Here is a 19,262-nt window from a genome sequence, read left to right on the forward strand (position 1 = left end):
GGCAGTGGCCATGTTTGACCTATAGCAAAAAAGTTAATTTGCAGCAAAAGAAGAAAAAAAAGGAGTTAGGTGGAGAATATTAGACATAAATCATATGAGCACAAAAGGAGAAATGAAATCCTCAACAAAACACTAGCAAACAAAATTCAGCAGCATGTTGAAAGGATTAAACACCATGACCAAGTGCAATTTATTCCTGGAATGCAAGGGTGGTTCAGCATATGAAAATCAATCAATATAATATACCACATAAACAGAATAAAGGGAAAGAAAATCACATGATCATTTCAATGGATAGAGAAAAAGCACTTGGCAAAATTCAACATCCTGTCATGATAAAAATTCTTAAGAAATCAGTAACAGAAGGAAACTATCTCAACCTAGTAACAGCCATATCTGAAAACCCATAGCAAATATCACACTCAATGGTGTTAGACTGAAATTGTTTTCCTCTAGGATTAAGAACAAGACAGGGATGTACACTCTCACTACTTTTATTCAACATAATATTAGAACTTCTAGCCAGAACAACTGGGCACAAAAAAGAAATAAAAGGAATCCTAATTGGAAAGGAAAAAGTAAAATTATCTCTGTTTGCAAATGATAAGATCTCCTCTATAGAAAACCCTAAAGATTCCACACCAAAACAACAAACAAACAAACAAACAAACAAAAACTGTTAGAACAAATGAATTCAGCAAAGTAGCAGGATACAAAGTTAACATGCAAAAATCAGTTGCATTTCTACATACTAACAATGAACCATCTGAAAAGAAAATTATGAAAACAATTCCATTTACAATAGCATAAAAAAGAATAAAGTATTTAGGAATTAATTTAAGCCAAGAGTTGAAAGACTTATACAATGAAAACCACAAAACATTGCTTAAAGAAATTATAGAAGACATAACTAAATGGAAACACATCCCATGTTCATGGATTGGAAGACTTAATATTGTTAAAATGTCAATATTACCCAAAGCAATCTACAGATTCAGTACAATCTGGATCAAAATCTCAATGGCATTTTTGCAGAAATAGAAAACCCCATCCTAAAATTCATATGTATTCCCAAGGGACCCTGAATAGACAAAACAATCTTAAAAAAGAACAAAGCTGGAGGACCCACACTTTCTGATTTCAAAACTTACTACAAAGCTACAGTAATCAAACAGTGTAGTACTAGCATAAAGACTGACATGTAGAGCAATGGAAGAGAATGGAGAGGCCAGAAATAAAGTCACACATATATGGTCAAATGATTTTGGACAAAGCTGCCAAAAGCATACAATGGGTAGACAGTCTCTTCAACAAATGGTGCTGGGAAAGATGGATAACCACATATAAAAAGATAAAATTGGACCTTTACCCAACAACATATACAAAAATTAACTCAAGGGGCACCTGGGTAGCTCAGTTGGTTGAGCATCTGACTCTTGACTTCAGCTCAGGTCATGATCAGGTCATGGGACCAAGCCCTGCTTTGGGTTCCATGCTGAGCATGGAGCCTGCTTAAGATTCTCTCTCTCACTCTGCCCCCCCTGCCACTTGCATGCTGTCTCTCTCTCTAAAAATAAATTAAATTGTTAAAAAATTAATTCAAAATGTATCAAAGACTTCAATGGAAGACCCAAAACCATGAAATTTTAGAAGAAAGCATAGGGCAGAATCTTCAGGACACTGGATTTAGCAATGATTTCTTAGCCATGACACCAATAAAATGCAACCAAATTAAAAACAGATGTATTGGACTTCACAAAAACTTAACAATTTTGTGTATCTTGGGCACCTGGGTGGTTCAGTCAGTTAAGTGTCTGACTTTGGCTCAGGTTGTGATCTCGTGATTCATGGGCCCCATGTTGGGCTCTGTGCTGACAGCTCAAAGCCTGGAGCCTGCTTCAGATTCTATGTCTCCCTCTCTCTCTGCCCCTCCCCTGCTCATGCTCTCTCTCTAAAATAAATAAACATTAAAACAAATTTTTTTTAATTTGTGTATCAAAAGACAATATCCACAGAGTAAAAAGACAGCTCATAAAATGGGAGAAAATACTTGAAAATCATATATCTAATAAAGAATTAATATCCAGAATATACAAACAAGCAAACAAACCAATTAAAAAATGGGCAAAGGACTTAACAGACATTTCTCCAAAGAAGATATACAAAAAGATATACATGAAATAATGTTTAACATCAGTAATCATTAGAGAAATGAAATGAAAATCAAAACCACAGTAAGATACCCATTAAGATGGCTACTATCAAAAAAGAAAACAAAAACAGAAAATAAGCTTTGGTGAAGATGTGGAAAAATCAAAACCTTATGCACTGGTGATGGGAATGTAAAATTATACAGCCACTGTGGAAAAAGTATGGCAGTTCTTCAAAAAATTAAAAATAGAATTACCATATGACCCAGCAATTCCACTTTGGGTATATACCCAAAAGAACTGAAAGCAGGGACTTGAAGAGATATTTGCATTATTCACAATAGCTAAAACACGGAAGCAACCCAAGGGTCCATCAGTGAAAGAATGAATAAGCAAAAATGTGTGTGTGTGTGTGTGTGTGTGTGTGTGTGTGTGTGTGTGTATATATATAATATGGAATATTATTCAGCTTTAAAAAGCAAGGCAAATGAGACTTAAGCTATAACCTGAATGAAACTTAAGTATATTATGCTAAGTAAAATAAGCCAGTTTTAAAAAGACCAATACTATATGATTCCACTTACATGGAATACTGAAAAACAGGCAGAATGCAGAATGATGGGTTACCCAGGGCTGGGGGAGGGGAGAACAGGGGAGTTAGTGTTCATGGGTGTGGAGTTTCAGTTTTAAAAGATGAAAAGAGCGGGGCCCCTGGGGGGCTCAGTTGGTTGGGCCAGTGACTTCGGCTCAGGTCAGGATCTTGCAGTTTGTGAGTTCGAGCCCCGCATCGTGCTCTGTGCTGACAGCTCGGAGCCTGGAGCCTACTTCGGATTCTGTGTCTCCCCCTCTCTCTACCCCTACCCTGCTCACGCTCTGTGTCTCTCTGTCTCTCAATAATAAATAAATGTGTAAAAAAAAAAAAAGATGAAAAGAGCTATGGCGATGGATGGTGGTGGTGGCTGAACAACATTATTCATGTATTTAACATCACTGAACTGTACACTTGAAAATGGTTAAGATGATAAATTTATGTCTTGTTTATTTTATCACAATAAAAAAAATTTTTTAAGAAAAAATAAAGTAGAGACTTCCTGGTCTACCTCTACTTCTTAGTATCACCCCTCAAGCAGCCCGGCTATACTTCCTGTCTGAGTTCAATGAGCTACCAGAGCTTCTCTCCAAGAGCTTATTTTGGCTTCAGCCAGTTTGAATAGATTTCGTTCCTTGCAAATCAAACAACCTCCATTTCTTTTATACTTTTACTCAGTGATATTGGGTAGCAAGGATCACTGCTTTACAGACACATACACTGGGAAGATACAGTGTATGCATATATATCTCAGTATTTCAAAGATGTTAATGCTTATTAAGTAACCTACCACTGGGCTCCCATGGGCATAGCCTCTGTGCACTGTCAATGCAAAGAAACCATCAGCCAAGTTTCTTTTTACATCAAGTCCACATGTTTTAAAACTCCTTTCCTCTCTTTCTTCTCACTCTCTACCTCTCTCATACCCAGCAATGCCCCCAAAATATCTTTCTCATTGTTTTGCTCCCAGCTACCCACAAAAATCCTCTCCCAAGCCTTCTTGGGCTCTCTCTTTTCTTCCCTACCCTTCTCCTGCTGCTATTCTTCCATCCAGCCTTTCTGGTGCTCCTCCCACTATCACCAGGGTGTGGAAGGAAAGGAATATCTGAGAACAGTGGCCAAAGGACAAGTAGAGGGTCAGAGGTCAGCTAGAGGGAACATTTTGTTAACAGGCAAGAGAAAATACATATGCTATATACAAAACATATAATTAATAATAGTATACTGGTTAAAATAGAAACCACAAACAGTTATTGTTTTTATCAGTTTATATTTTAAATGATTTTTTTTTCAACGTTTTTTATTTATTTTTGGGACAGAGAGAGACAGAGCATGAACGGGGGAGGGGCAGAGAGAGAGGGAGACACAGAATCAGAAACAGGCTCCAGGCTCTGAGCCATCAGCCCAGAGCCTGATGCGGGGCTCGAACCCACGGACCGTGAGATCGCGACCTGGCTGAAGTCAGACACTTAACTGACTGCGCCACCCAGGCGCCCCATCAGTTTATATTTTAAAACTCAAAGCACAAAGCTTTACTACGACACAAACATGAGACACAGAGGTCCCCAAGAAGCCTTGAGCACAAACCAGGACTTAGAGGCTTGATACAGCTATTTATCATGATCTCTCAGGAATCTGTGGGTTGATGCATCTGGGTGGTTCTCCATGCTCTCTGGTGTACCTGCATTTGGATAAGAACTGGGGCTGGGATCTTCTGAAGGTTTGATGGGGCTGGGTGTCCAAGATGGCATCTTCACCTCACGGCTGATGCCTCAGTGCTCCTTCAGGTGGTCTCTCTCTCTGATGGAGTAGCCTCCTTCATGAGTGTTCAGGGCTAAAGGAGGCAGGAAGAGATGCTGCCAGCCAATAAGTGCTAAGTCCACCATCACTTCTGCTGTCTTCTATTGGCCAAAGCAGTCACAGGGTCCACCCACATTCAAGGGGGAGAGAGAGAAAGGGACTCCACTTCTTGATGGGTAAGAGAGATACAGTCATGGCCTTCTTTGGAAAACACAGTCCATTGCAGATGGCATTAAAGTTGTGTATTTAAATCAGAGGCAAATATTCCCGACAATTAAGGGCAATCCAAATAAAATGAACAGGCAAAACTTTATGAAGTGCTAAACCAAAAGAAAAAAAATACCTTCCCACTCCCCACCCCCAAAGTAGCAGAAATCTTAATTCAGGTCAACACAGGTCCCTTGTCAGAAGGTAGATGCTCTTTGGCTAGGAGGAAACATGCCGAAAGAGTAAGGTAGTAAGACACAGTTAAAATCCAACTCAGCTTAAACTTTAACTGTGTTCCTCCACGGTGCCAGAGCCCACGCTGTCTAGCCACTACCCATGGTCCTCAGAGATACTCCAGGAAGACTGCTCCACTGGTCCCTCCACAAAGAAGAAGTCAGCAGGGGAAGTTTCTCCCACACCACCATCTCATGATATTGTGTTCTTCCCTGCCTGTGATTCATTCAGCCCTTGTCTCTCCCACATCCCAAACTCTCACTGCCACTCCCATATCATGAGGCTATTCCTGGTGCGCTCCTCTGTCCTGGAACTTTAACTCTGCCTGGAGGACACCATGTCCATTGCAGCTTTCTCAAGGAAAAATCGTTTATTCTTCACACTCCATGTACCTTAAGTTCAGAAGGTGACTTTGCTGTTGCCCATTGTCCCCATTACCGTGGGCAGACCTTTAGTGGCTCCTCCTTGTATTCAAAACAAAAGAAAGCAAAAAGCAAACTAACTTCTTTTGAGAAGCGCCGTTTGGGCAAACTACTCTGTCTCCCTCTTCAGATCTGTCATCTCCACAAATTCCAGTCAGCCCTGCTCTGACACCTGACTCCCAGTCTTCCTTTAAAATAACTTTAGGGGCGCCTGGGTGGCGCAGTCGGTTAAGCGTCCGACTTCAGCCAGGTCACGATCTCGCGGTCCGTGAGTTCGAGCCCCGCGTCAGGCTCTGGGCTGATGGCTCAGAGCCTGGAGCCTGTTTCCGATTCTGTGTCTCCCTCTCTCTCTGCCCCTCCCCCGTTCATGCTCTGTCTCTCTCTGTCCCAAAAATAAATAAACGTTGAAAAAAAAAATTAAAAAAAAAAAAAAGATAAAATAACTTTAAATCTTAGCATCATTCTGTTTGTTTGGAAGAGTCATGAATCATACCTGTTTCTTGCTTTCTCATCCAGTTAACATTCTGGTACTCTCAGAAGTGGCTCAGTCTCAGCAGTAAGTTATGGGCCACCCTAATCCTGGATGACTTAAACGGTTACCTGGGAAGATATACATAATCCTTTGGTCTCTCATTTCATTGGTCACATCAGCCACCCAGGCCCATGGTCACATTCTGGACATTGTCAGCACCCATAATAATGTCGATACCTCCAGAAGGAAAATTCAATCCGCCTACCTTCTGACCACAATAACCTTTCCTTCCAGCTGGCCTGTTCAGCTAGCTACTCCCATGACAGCTAAACTTTCTCCAAACCTAGGGAACCTAGCTTTGAAGGAGAGTCACACGACTGAGCAGATTGCTTCCACCATCATCGCCGATTTCAAATAGATTCTCGGGCTGCCTGGAAATCTCATTAAATTTTTCTAGTCACATTTTCTGCAATGACCTTGTCAAACTTTCTCCAGTTCCCCAAATCTATGATTGTCTATGATAGTCCCTACTATCACACTCCCAGCAGAAGGCTCTACTTCTCTTCTTACCATATAAAAGACAATAGAGGCTTTAAATGAGAACTTCCTTATCTCACAGCTATCAAAAATAAGAAATTCCTTGTCTACTCTAAACCCACCTTTCTTCCTCTGGTAAAATACAGAAAATCTTATTTCTCTTTATTTAAGGACCCAAGAATATACAATGAGGAAAAGGTAGTTTCTTCGGGAAATGGTGGTGGGGAAACTAGACAGCCCCATACCATACACAAAAATAAACTCAAAATAAATTAAAGACATAAATGTGAGGCCTGAAACCATAAAATTCCTAGAAGACATATGGAGTAAACTCTTGGATATTGGCCATAGCAATATTTTTCTGGATCTGTTTCCTCAGGCAAGGGAAACAAAAGCAAAAATAAACTATTGGAACTATACCAAACTAAAAGGTTTTGCACAGTGAAGGAAACCATCAACAAAACCAAAAGGCACGCTACTGAATGGAAGAATATATTTACAAATGATATATATGATAAAGGATTAATATCCAAAATATATAAGAACTCATACAACTCAACACCAACAAAACAAATAATGCAGTTAAAAAATTGGCAGAGGACCTGAATTACAGATGGCCAACAGCATGAAAAGATGTTCAACATCACTAATCATCAGGAAAATGCAAATCAAAACTACAATGACATATCAGCTCACACCTGTCAGAATGGCTAGCATCAAAAAGAGGAGCTATAACAAGTTTGGTGAGGATGTGGAGAAAAGGAACCCTTGTGAACTGTTGGTGGGAAGGTAAACTGGTGCAACCACTCTGGAAAACAGTATGATGGTTCATCAAAAAATTAAAAAAAGAAATACCATATGATCTAGTAATTCTACTTCTGGGTATTTACCAGTTGAAAAAGTAAACACTAATTTGAAAAGATATATGCACCCCTATGTTTATTGCAGCATGATTTACAATAACCAAGATATGGAAACAACCTAAGTGTCCATCAATATATAAATGAATAAAGAAGATACAGTGTATATATATAATAGAATGAAGTCTTGCCATTTGTAACAACACAGATGGACATAGAAGGTATTATGCTAAGTAAAATAAGTCCAATAGAGAAAGACAATTATCATATGATTTCCCTTATATGTGAAATCTAAAAAACAAAACAAATGAACAAAAAACAGAAACAGACTCACAAATTCAGAGAACAAACTGGTGGTTGCCAGAGATGAGGAGGTTGGGGGGACAGGCAAAATCAGTGAGGGGAATTAAGAGGTACAAACTTTCAGTTATAAATTAAATAAGTCGCAGGGATGAAAAGTACAGCATGGAGAATATAGTCAATAATATGGCAATAATTTCATATGGTAATAAGGGCAACTACACTTACCATGGTGAGCATTCATAATGTATATAATTGTCAAATCACTATGTTGTACACTTGAAACTAATATAATATTATAAGCTATATTTCAATTACAAACAAAAAAAGAACTCGAAAACTTTTCACCATCCATCATTTCTACTCTCTAACATTTAATCCTTCAATCTCATCTGGTTTCTTCCTACTTGAAAACCATTTAAAAAAATAAAATAAAATCTTCCTCAATTTCACATGCCTGACTCTCTACCTCCCTAGCCTTCTCCTCTTTACAGGCAAACTACTCAGAAGGGTTATTTTGCTCACCTATTCACTCCTTAGCCCATCTAGCCTCCAGCCCCAACATGCTATTAAAAATAGGTCTCTGTGGGGTGCCTGGGTGGCTCAATTGGTTGAGTGCCTAACTCTTGATTTCAGCTCAGGTCATGATCTCACAGTTTGTGAGATCAGGGCCTGCCTGGGGCTCTGCAGTGGCAGTATGGAGCCTGCTTGGGATTCTCTCCCTCTCTCTCTCTGCCCCTCCCCAGTTCTCTCTCTCTCAAAATAAACAAACATTTAAAATAATACATCTCTGTGATCGTTAATATGGCTCAAGTTAATGGGCACGTCTTGACCTTCATCTTATATTACTCTTAACAGCCCCAGACATGGCTGCACACTCCCACTGTTGTGAATTCCTCAACACCACCTTCTCCTGGTTTGCCTCCCACCCCATCAGAGCTCTCCCTCTGTCTCCTTTTCAGGCTCAACTTCCTCTACTTTGATGATGACATTCCTTAAAGCTTAGCATAAGGTCTTTTTCTCATCTTACTCACTTCTAAGCCATCTATCTCATCAATGGCCACCTGTGGGTAGATTAGCCAACCTGTGTATCTCTAACTGTAAACCACACTCTGAGCATCAGCCCCTTACACATCTCTCTACATGAGGTCTTCACTCACACGTCTCAAAAGTTTATCATACTCAACTTGTTCAAAATAAAACTCACTATCTTCCCCTCCCCCAGTCTCCCCCTGCACCCACCAGAGTTCCTCATCTCATTGAACGGCAATGACATCCATCATTACCCAAGTCTGCATCTTAGTGGTCATCCTTGGCTCCTCCCTCTTCCTCACTCTGTTCAAATCTAGTCACCACTGCCTCCTATCAACTACCTTATAAATATCTCTCAGGTCCATCCATTTCTTTCCATTTCCACTGTCACCAATCTAGTCCAAACCACTGTAAATCTCTCAGCCAGCCTCCCTCAGAAATCTTCCTGCACCCATTCTTCTCTTCATCTGGCCAATTCCCCAAACTACAGCCAAAGTGATTTTCCTAAAACATAAATCCTGCCAGCTTAAAGTATTCTTAACACAATCTCATCGCTTTTAAGATGAGAAAACAACCTTCAACATGGTCCACATGGTCCTACATGGTCTCTCCCTACTGACCTTTCTTCGTCTAGCCCTGCCTCACACCAGAGCCCTCAGGACTGCAGTCACACTGGCTTACACTCAATTCCTAATCCCTTCTGCCACTCTCCCACTCCTGTGGCAGCCCATCAGCAAACATTGGTGATTCTGCTCTGAAATCATATCTTGAATCCAAACTCTTCCCATCATCCCCATCTTCAGGATACTAACCAAAACCACCATCATCTTTCACCTGGATTACTGCCACAGCCCACTGAATGATCTCTCACTGCCCTTTGTCTTGCTCCATTCGATCCATTTCCAATCACCAACCAGCATGATGACGTACAGCAAAAATCCAGTCATGTACTTACTTCCTAAAATCTTTCCAATGGCTCCCCACTGCAATCAGAATAAAACTCAAAGTCCTCAAGGCTGACCCCAAGCCACTGCCTAATGTGGTCCCTGCTTACCTCTCTGTCCCCATCCATTACCAATGCCCTACTTTTTTTGCTGTATGCTAGACACATGGGCCCTCTTTCTAACTTTCTATGTTCCCATCTCAAGACCTTTCCTTGCTCGTTCTTCTCTTGGAATGTTCTTCCAAGCCTCTGAATGGCTGCTCCTTTTCATGACTTTGCAAAGAGGTATTGCCTGCCCTCTTCCTCTCCTGTGAAAGTCACTCCATTGCTTCACCTGACTTTCCACATAGTACTATGTTCAGAACCTTCCAATGGCTGCTTCCTATCTCAGAGTAAAGTCCCAACCATAGCCAGAAAGACCACACATTATCTGGCCACAATTTCCTCTTTGATCTCATACACCACCTGTTTCCCTGTCACTGTGCTCCATCCATACTAGCTTCCTTGCTGTTTTCCCAACATCTCAAGTGCCTTCCTAACCCAGAGCCTTTCAACATTCTCATCCCCAAATCGACATGAATGAATCTCTCATGTCATTTAGGTCTGGCTCAACTAACACTTATCAAAAAAGCTCTTCCTTGAGGATCCTAATTAACATAAGGCTCCATGCCTACTACCATCACTCTCACCTTTTAACTCCCTTCAAAACACTTAACGTTACTTAATATGGTAAATATTAACTTGCTTTCTCAGCAAGAAATTTCTTCACAACTATTTTTATTGTTCTTAGATGAGTTAATAGTTTTTCCTTAAATAAATGGCTGAACGATCTTAATTTACCTAACTGATTTGTGTGTCTAATATATCTGTATGTCTTTAGGTCTTCTCCACCACCTTCCTTCCCCACACGGCGGGGAGGCCCTTTAAGACACGGCCCTATAGGGAAGACGCGGTAAATTCAATCCCACTCACAAACTGTTTCTAACTTCTGTATTTTCGGATCTCCCCACTTTCTCCCAGGAGGCTCCACTCCCAAAGAATCTCGGACTACGTCCAGTCAGTCCTTTGCTATTACAAATCCTGCGGCCAAGAATGGGCGTGGGTATATGCATTACTTCTTTTCATCACTGTAATACATTCTTCGAAGTGGGATTTCTGGATCAAAGGGTAACTGCCTACGCAAGTTAAATAGCTGTTGCCGAATTCGCCGCCACCGGGTTCGTACCGTTTTGGAGTTCCACCGGCAACGTGTCAGAGCGCCTGTTTCTTCACAGTTTCGCCCGCGCCAACTCAGTGTCCTTAAGCTTTGGGGGGAGGGGAGGGTTGCCATCCGAGAGTTGAGACACGGGCTGCGCGGAGCGCGCCCTTCCACCTCCGACCTCCAACCCCGCAACCCCACCCAGGACTCCCGCTGGGACCTGCGTGCTTGCGGACCCGTGCGGGGGAGGGGCGGGCAGGCGCGCACGCGGGGGGTGGGGAGGGGCGGGAAGGCGCGCACGCGCGGGGCCCCCCGCGCTCCGCACACACGCGCCGCGTCCCCAGCGGGTGGGCTGCGCGCGGCGGGCAGATCCGGCCTTGCTCAACAGGATCGAAAGAGGAAGCGCACCGAGGGCTGAAGTAAACACTTAGGAAGACCGTTGCAAAATAGATGAGGTTCTCGGGTTTTTTGGAGCCATCATCTGGCCCCAGATCCTTTAGTCACTAATATAGCGAGCGACCGAGAAGGCTCAATTCGCTAGGGAACGCTCCGGAGGGAAGGGGACGCGCGTAGGGGCGGGATGAGGGAGGAAGGCCCAACTTTTCCCAGAATTAAAAAAAACAACTTTCGAGGGTGTGGTGTAGAAGCGAGGCACAGACCCGATTAGTTGGAAAAAGCAGTCCCCGAGTTTCAAGAGTCTGCATCCACCCGTACTCCTCCGTGTGTGTCTCGAACCGAGCGCCCTCGTGGCCCCTCGATGCAAAGCGGCGCGGCGGGCGCCTCACGTCTGCGCGCTGCGTGGGAAGGGCAGGGCTGACACCACTTCCTCCCCGAGGCGGCGGACCTGAGCCCGGGTGGAGTCCAGTGCGCCGCGTCGCCTGCCCCGCCGCTGCCCCCCGCCGGCCCGCGCCCCGCCCGCGCGGAGTCCCAGCCGAGCTCCGCCGAGTCCCCACGCAGCCGTCGAGGTAAGCGGCGCCGGCCCCGTCCGGGCGCCCTGAGAGCTGCAGCCGGGACCCTCAGGGCTGCCGCGGGACCCTGTGTGTCCAGAGGGTCTGCTCCCGGGCCCGACCCAGCTCCCCGCCTTGGCCGGGAGAACGCGCTCCCCCCGCTTGGCCCTCGAGAGGAGCGCGTCTCCCCGGGTCCCCTCCGCCGACTCGAGTGCTTGACCCGGCCACGCGGGGGGTTGGGGCGCGGGCTCGTCTTCCCCGCGTTCGCTTTCATCACAATTTGACTGATTTCCTGCCCAGAAAGTTGCTTCAGAGATAGTCGGGGAACCCGTATGAACCCTCACCTGTTCAGCTGTCCAGAGCCCCAACTTGACCCCTCTGGAGGAATTGCTGGGGGCATTTTAGGGCACCTTAGATTAAATGCAAGTCGTGCAAGAATGAGAGTGACGATCGAAGTCTGATGTATTTTAGTGTTATCGTACTTTAAAACTTTTGGACAATTCTCTCGTCGTTTTAAAAACATCTTTACCAGTGATTGTCCTTTTCATTTTACAATAAGGTAGAGGAAAAGATTTGGACAGCAGGTGTAAGTTTCATAATTTGGTTTGGGGGGAATGCCCAGAGTGACGTTTTATAGCATGAAGGAAACTAACTGGATGCCCTTACATCCAGGGGACCTCAGCCCAGGAGTCCCCCAGGAGACTTTGCCCCTTGCACCTCTTACTGTCTTTGGGGAAGGTATTTCTTTTTCATACCATTGTGGAAAGGTAAATGTGTAGTTTCCTAGTGCCACTCAGAGTAAAGCTGTTGAAGAAGACCTTTAAATGTGGACATTAGAAAAAAAAAAAAAAAAGCAGTATCAGAGGAAAGTAACATAGAGAAAAGGTGCATGACTTGATTACTCCCAAGGATATTATTTCTGGTGGCAAAATGTGGTTTAAATAAAGGCAAGGGTACTTACTACCTACTACTAATTTTAAATTCTGGGCCTCTGAACAGAAATTTCAGAAAGAGAGCTTTTGTCCCTTGGAATGAACCTCCAATGCCAATTTTCCCTCAGGCCTCACTGCAGTAGTCTTACAGTTAAGATTGGCTAGCAAAATTAACAAAAAAACTACTGAGAAATCTTCTATAATGTCTTCCGGGTGGTATTTCCTGTCTGTTCAACGTGTTGTGAAAGGTCTAAGAAATTTAATGTCATCTTCAGGCTGTTAACACATAATCATTTCACACCGATACTAATGCTTGTGGGTTTTTTCTGGGTATTTGGGAGATTTGGATTCAAGCTCCAAATCCGCCTTTAACTAGACAAAGTTGGCCTTGATTAAGTTGCCTTAACCTCCCTGGACCTGAGAGGGAAGCGAATTTGTTTGACTAGAGTATGTCTGTCATTATACTAGCAATTGGGGAACAGCTATAAATTCTTTGAATTTGTCCTGCCTAGAATACTAGCAAAGTTAGAATTGCTGATCACACAGAAAAAAAATGGAGAAAATCATACTGATAACATATTTTGTTAAAGTCTGAAATATCAACAGTTTTGAGGCCCTTTGTTTCTATAGAAGGTCCTCCAAAAATGGTCCATTTTTGTTCTATATGTAAAATGGCAGGTTTCCATTCTGTTGAAAAAACTGAGGTAGAGAATTGATGTGCTCAAGCTTGGACAGGTCAGTATTAGATTCCAAAATTCTTCAATTATTATTACTCAAGAGATATAACTTTGTGATATGGATTACTTAATGATTTAGTTACTTTAAATCTTAAACACACTACTTACAAGGTTATATATATAGTGTCCATTAATTTTTTCTTATTTTTATATCCTAGGAATGTATAACAATCATCCACTTTTTTTTTACCTTTATTCACTCATAGTAAAAAAGTTTTAGATATGTTCATATTATTATTAGAATGAGCTATTTATAAAATTTATTGCCATAAATGTCTGTTTGATACGCCACTCTGAATTTCTTTAAACCATCCTACTTTCAAAAGCATTATTATTTTCGTTTACTTCTAATCCTCTTCCATCTTATTTTAAGTATTTTTATGTCCAAAACCTTTCAGTGAGTCCATAAATGTTACATAAATTAAGTTGGCATTTCATAGTTTATCACACCAAAATATTTTCAATGCTAAAGACCTCATAGTTTATTTTATAGGCAATAGAATGATCTTAGTAATTCTCACCTGGAAATAGAACAATTCTTATTAACATAATTAATTTTTTAGGATGTAAATGTGTCTAAGTATTTTTTTAAACTTTATTTTATTTTGGGGGGAGAACACAAGTGGGGAAGAAGCAGAGAGAAGGGGACTGAAGCAGGCTGTGTGCTGACAAGCTGACAGCAGCTAGCCCCGTATGGAATTCAAACTCCTCAACCATGAGATTATGACCTGAGCTGAAGTCAGACACTCAACCAACTGAGCCACCCAGGCACCCTTAAATATGTCCATATTTTATGTCAGTTCTGTCATCCTCTGTGGCAAGTAGCTTAAAGTTTAAGCAATTATTACAAATTGAAGTACATCATAAATGCCAGGATTTGAGGTGTTAGATTGAGGGTATAGCTCACACTGGTTGTATAGTCATGTTTTTCTGTATTATAGTTATGAGAAACATGATTTGTAGGGGAAACTGCTCTCTATTTGGAAAAGTTAATAGATTTCTCTTGAGAAGAGAGAACAGCAGCATTAAGGAATGGCGTTGAATAAGCCATAATCAATTTAAGGGGCTATGGTTGTACATGCACAGTAACAAGGCAGGGCCTGTGGACAGCTTCTAGGGACTAGAGAATGTGACCTGCCACCACAGCATCCCCATTGTCTAGCCAAATTCCTGGCACCATAGTTAGGACTCAAAAAGCATTTACTAAATGTGCAGATATAGCAGTTCCACTTGTGGGTTATGCCATCAGAATGTCACAAGCCCCTGACCCAGGGAGCTCTGTTGGTACCAACCCTGAGGCATGAGCAGGCAGAGATACAGCACCATTCCAAGGGACCACACCTTCTCAGCACATGCTCTGAAGCTGGAATTCGTGATGCAGTTTCCAAACATTTTCTGAAGATTGGTTAAGAAGCTTACTCAGAGGGTAAGAAACAGAGCTGACCTTTGAACTGAGCTAGTCTCATACGGCACCCCCTAGGAGCTGTACCAGGGACAGGGCTCAAAAGGTGAAAAAACATGGGCCCTTTGCTCAGTGCTCTTCTAGCCTAGAAAGGGGGGACATGAATGGGTACAGTTCTACACATGACCAGAGTCAGGTGCTGTGGAAGCACATATGAGATCCCTGTACCACAGTGGGTACAGGGAGGATGAAATTAAGATAACCAAGGAACTTGCCTTGCAACAGTGGGAAGACAGGATATTATAATCAGTTGTGAAGTTATTATATTTATATATGTTTTTTGAAAAATTAATTCTGCTTTGGCAGCCATCACGTGTTTTCATTTTTATCTTTATGCTCATCCCTCTTGATAGCTCACCAGGTTGATTAAATCAATGAAGCAGTGAGTATATATTTTTTTAAATTTCTACTGGAGGTCTTTCTGATTTGGTTTCACATCACAGAGTCATTAGTGAGATGGTTGTGGGCAGGGAGAGGGTTTAAATGCTAAGTCACACGGCAATTATGTTTCCACAAACCAGCTAGAAGATTTATGTCCAGGGAGCTATATCCTATCAAACTGGAAGAAAAATAAAGAGCGGTAGTAGAACAAGTAAGCTAGACTAGGCTTATTTTGTCCTTTTTTATTATGAAATGTTTCATGCATACAAAAGATGGTGTATAATGCGTATGTTAATTATAACAAATAATAAAGCCAACATCTGGATACCTATCATCCAGTTGAAGAAGTAAAATATTACCAGTCCATCTTCTGACGTCCTCTCAATAGCATTCCCCTTTTTTCTCAGTAGAATATTCTGTATATCAGTATTCTGAATGTGCTGATTTTTTTTAAAAAAGCATTTGGAAAGCATGTGCATGCATTTGCAAAGATGTCAAACTGGGAATTAGAGGACACTGGCCCTTGGGAGACTGGGGTTAGAATCTCCGACTGTAAGCACAGTTATAAACAGAGTCTCCTGTTAAGTGAAGACATCTTATTTTAAATAGCGTAATGGGGCGCTTGGGTGGCTCTGTGGGTGAAGTGTCTGACTTTTGGTTTTAGCTCAGGTTATGATCTCACGGTTCCTAAGTCTGAGCCCCGCATCGGACTCTTTGCTGACAGTGTGAAGCCTGCTTGGGATTCTCTGTATCCCTCTCTCTCTTCCCCTCTCCTGCTCATGATCTCTGTCTCCCTCAAAATAAATGAACATTAAAAAAAAATAAAAATAAAAAGCAAAGCAGGTTATAAATGATTAAGAGTAAGTACCACAGAAATAGTTAGGGGTATCTTAGTTATTACTGAAGTGACCAAGATTCATCAGGGGATAAGTTTTAAGGGGGAAGTGTTCAGTTTTTCATATTACTTAGATTTCTACTGAAAATACAATTCAGTCATTTAAAAAACATTTGCCAAGCGCTATTCTAGATGTTTGGATGTGTTTCTGAGTAGGTGAGGCAAAGATCTCTCCATTGCGGAGTTTGGATTCTAACAGGGAGATACAGACAATAATCAGTAAATATAATAAATAAGTAAGTAATATAGGTTTAATAAGTGAAAAGTGCCATTAAAAAGTCAAAGTTGAGCAAAGTAGTTGTAGTATTTAATAAGGTGGTCAGGCTTGGTCTCACTGTGTAGATACAATTTGAGCAAAGTTTTGAAGGAGTTAGCTAACAGGCTATCTGAGGGCACTGTGTTCCCAGCAGAGGGAACAGCCAGTGCCAAGGCTGTAAGACAGGGTTCTTCCTGGTATATTCAAGAAACAGGGAAGCTCACATGGCTAGAAGGTGGGTGAGCAGGACGAGAGTAACAGGAGATGTGGCTGGAGAGGAGCATGAAGAGGTGGCAGATCATGTAAGGTCTTGTCGGCCATTGTAAGAAGTTTGGCTTTTACTGTGAGTGAAATTGAGGGACTGTTGCAGGATTCTGAGGAGAGGAGTAGCATGATCTGACTTATATTTAAAAGGCTCACTCTGACTGCTTGAGGATGAAAGCCAGGAGCCCATTAGGAATATTTGGGAATCACCATGTTTTTTGAGGGTGAGGTCAGGATTTTTTGACAGCATGGATATGAGGTTAGAGAAAGAGGAGTCAGCAATGATTCCAAAGTCTTGACCTAAACAGGTGGAAGATAGAATTGCCATCAATTGGCATGGGAGGTTGGAGAGGAGATGGTCAGAAGTTTAGTTTGGGATATGAACATAAAGTATCAATTGGTAATAACCATGTGCTTATTACAGATAAGGCTGAAGTCATTCAGGCTGAGTAGCTATTTGGGAAGATATTGTTGTTATTCTTAGTATACAGAATTAGAAATGATGGTTTGAGAGTTAAAGAAATGGAACATAGGGGCACCTGGGTGGCCCAGTCGGTTAAGCATCCAACTTTTTATTTCAGCTCAGGTCACGATCTCATGGTTTGTAGGTTCAAGCCTGGCATTGGGTTCCTCACTGATGATGCAGAGCCTTCTGGGGTTTCTGTCTCCCTCTCTCTCTGCCCCTCTCCTGCTTGCTATCTCTCTCTCAAAATAAATAAGTAGACATTAAAAGAATTTTAAAAAAAAAGAAATGGGACATGAAACCAGATCTTTTAGAAAAAGAAAAAAGTTTTAACCATTCTTTCAAAACTTGCTGAAAGGAGAAAAAGAAAAAAACTTGCTGAAAAGGTTGACTAGTAATCTTATACAGATAAAATAATATAGTCAACTAATCAGTAATATTCCACTTCCATGAAATGCTAGACAATGAAAATTATCTTTAATGACTGTAAAAGCAAAAAATAGACACTAAAGACACATTCATAAAGTCATTACTAGTAACCTGGGCATTAGGCAATACAAGGTTTCTATGATTGTGTTTAGCAGCAAATTCTGAGGGAGGAAGGACAAAGGCCTTTTCCACAAAGGAGACTTTTATCTAAACCAGAGGTTAAGATATTTATATTTTCAAAACCCAAGACCAGATTTGGAAGAGAAGGGAGCTTTCTCTTGGCACAGCTGGATTTCAGATGGATGCAAGTGTTCAACCAGGGCCAAAGGTTCACTAGTAGCTATTGAAGAATGTTAGATGACATGGTTATAGTATTTTGAAAAGTGAAAGTACTTTCTACCTCATTAGGAAGTAGCTACTGGAATGGTGATAACTGACGTTTCATTTGTTCTGGTTATAAGAGTCATCAAAGCAGTGTACTTATGGAATGGTAGTATTTAGTGGAACACCAACCAAGTGGTTGATTACCAGTTAACAGACTATGTTTTTCACCAGGCAAAACTCCAGTCTTCAGTTAAATACATTATTAAGATTTCATCTCAAAAAATAAAAGAATCAGTTAGGGAAGGGGGGAATACCATAAAATCTTTTGCAGGAGATTTACAGTATATTAATGAAATTACTGATTAAGTAAATTTATCTAAGGCTACTCTATTTATAGTACAATATTACAGACTCACTTAGGTCTCCTAATACCATAAAATTCACAACTGACAGGTCAATGAACTAAGTAGATTCAGGATATAGTATGGGTTTGTTTTGTTGTTTTTAAGAGAATGGCTTCCTTCTGATTAAATTCCGTAAGTGATATGGCTTACTTAGCAAACCAAGAATATTTCTTAACATGCTTACTAATTCATTGACATTACTTTTCCCCTGTTGTAAGGAACAAACAGAAACGAAGTTGCTTGGGCCATGAATGTAGTGCTGTAAACACATGGCTCATAAGACCACTACTGAATAGAGAAGCTGAAACCCCAAGGTAGCTCACTACACTGTCAGAGCAGAGATAGCATCCCTCAAAGCTTACAGGGGCTTAGGGCTCTTATGCATATGTTTGAGTTGCGTGAAACTCTGCTCAGCATGCTATAATTATAACTTTTGTTTTCAGTTTCAACACACATCTGTTGAAGGCCAACAATGTGTCCAGTGTGGAGGGTATAAAATAGAATAAGATGTGGCCCCTAACCTCAAGAAGCTTCCAACTGAGTGGGAGAGACAAACCTGTAAATAAACACATCCCAGTGTGTGATATGCAATGATAGGTACAGAAATAATACGATGAAGAGTGATTATAGGGAAGACATCATGTGGAGGTGACTGTGGGGCCCTTGGAAGGATAAAGGTATTTCCAGGCAGCCCAGGGAAAGAAGGCTACCCCAGGCACCACACATATGAAATAGTTGGGCAGTGCTGCAGCATGAAGTTCAGTGGGAAAGGAAATGGAGCAATTCTGATTTAACACTTGGTGAGTAATATTCAAATTAGGTTCATATGATGCAGTCACCATAATCTATCGTCTTTGAGTCAAATGCTTAGGCACTTGTAATAACAGAACTGTAGCACTCCAGACCAACCCTGTCCAACAGAAATATAATACCAACCGTGTATATAACTTTAAATTTTCAAGAAACCACATTAGAAACAGTAAAAAGAAACAAGTAACACTAATTTTAGGGATATGTTTTATTT

The 19,262-nt window shown here is 41.4% G+C and overlaps 1 protein-coding gene and 1 long non-coding RNA gene across 5 annotated transcripts in view; one reads left to right on the plus strand and one right to left on the minus strand.

Moving 5' to 3' along the window:
* Window positions 1–4,236: 4,236 nt before the first annotated feature.
* Window positions 4,237–11,524, minus strand: LOC125170060 (uncharacterized). Of its 3 annotated transcripts, none has more exons than XR_007153885.1 (4): window positions 11,404–11,524; window positions 10,772–10,850; window positions 5,896–6,002; window positions 4,237–4,965 (listed from the first exon to the last, which is right to left on the minus strand). It is a non-coding gene; the product is annotated as an uncharacterized LOC125170060 (long non-coding RNA). The 3 variants fall into 3 exon arrangements; XR_007153883.1 differs by having other exon boundaries at window positions 4,237–5,444; XR_007153884.1 differs by lacking the exons at window positions 10,772–10,850; window positions 11,404–11,524 and adding an exon at window positions 10,519–10,765 and having other exon boundaries at window positions 4,237–5,444.
* APBB1IP (amyloid beta precursor protein binding family B member 1 interacting protein) overlaps window positions 10,773–19,262 on the plus strand; it is a 102,169-nt gene continuing 93,679 nt past the window's right edge. Inside the window, exon 1 of one of the 2 annotated variants that reach the window (XM_047866179.1) lies at window positions 10,773–11,709. The gene's annotated coding sequence lies outside the window, so the exon portion shown is untranslated. Of the gene's footprint in view, window positions 11,710–14,677; window positions 14,787–19,262 lie in introns of those variants that run through there. The other variant, XM_047866180.1, reaches the window with a different exon arrangement.

Source organism: Prionailurus viverrinus, chromosome B4 (assembly GCF_022837055.1).
Source record: "Prionailurus viverrinus isolate Anna chromosome B4, UM_Priviv_1.0, whole genome shotgun sequence".
NCBI classification, from domain to species: Eukaryota; Metazoa; Chordata; class Mammalia; order Carnivora; family Felidae; genus Prionailurus; species Prionailurus viverrinus.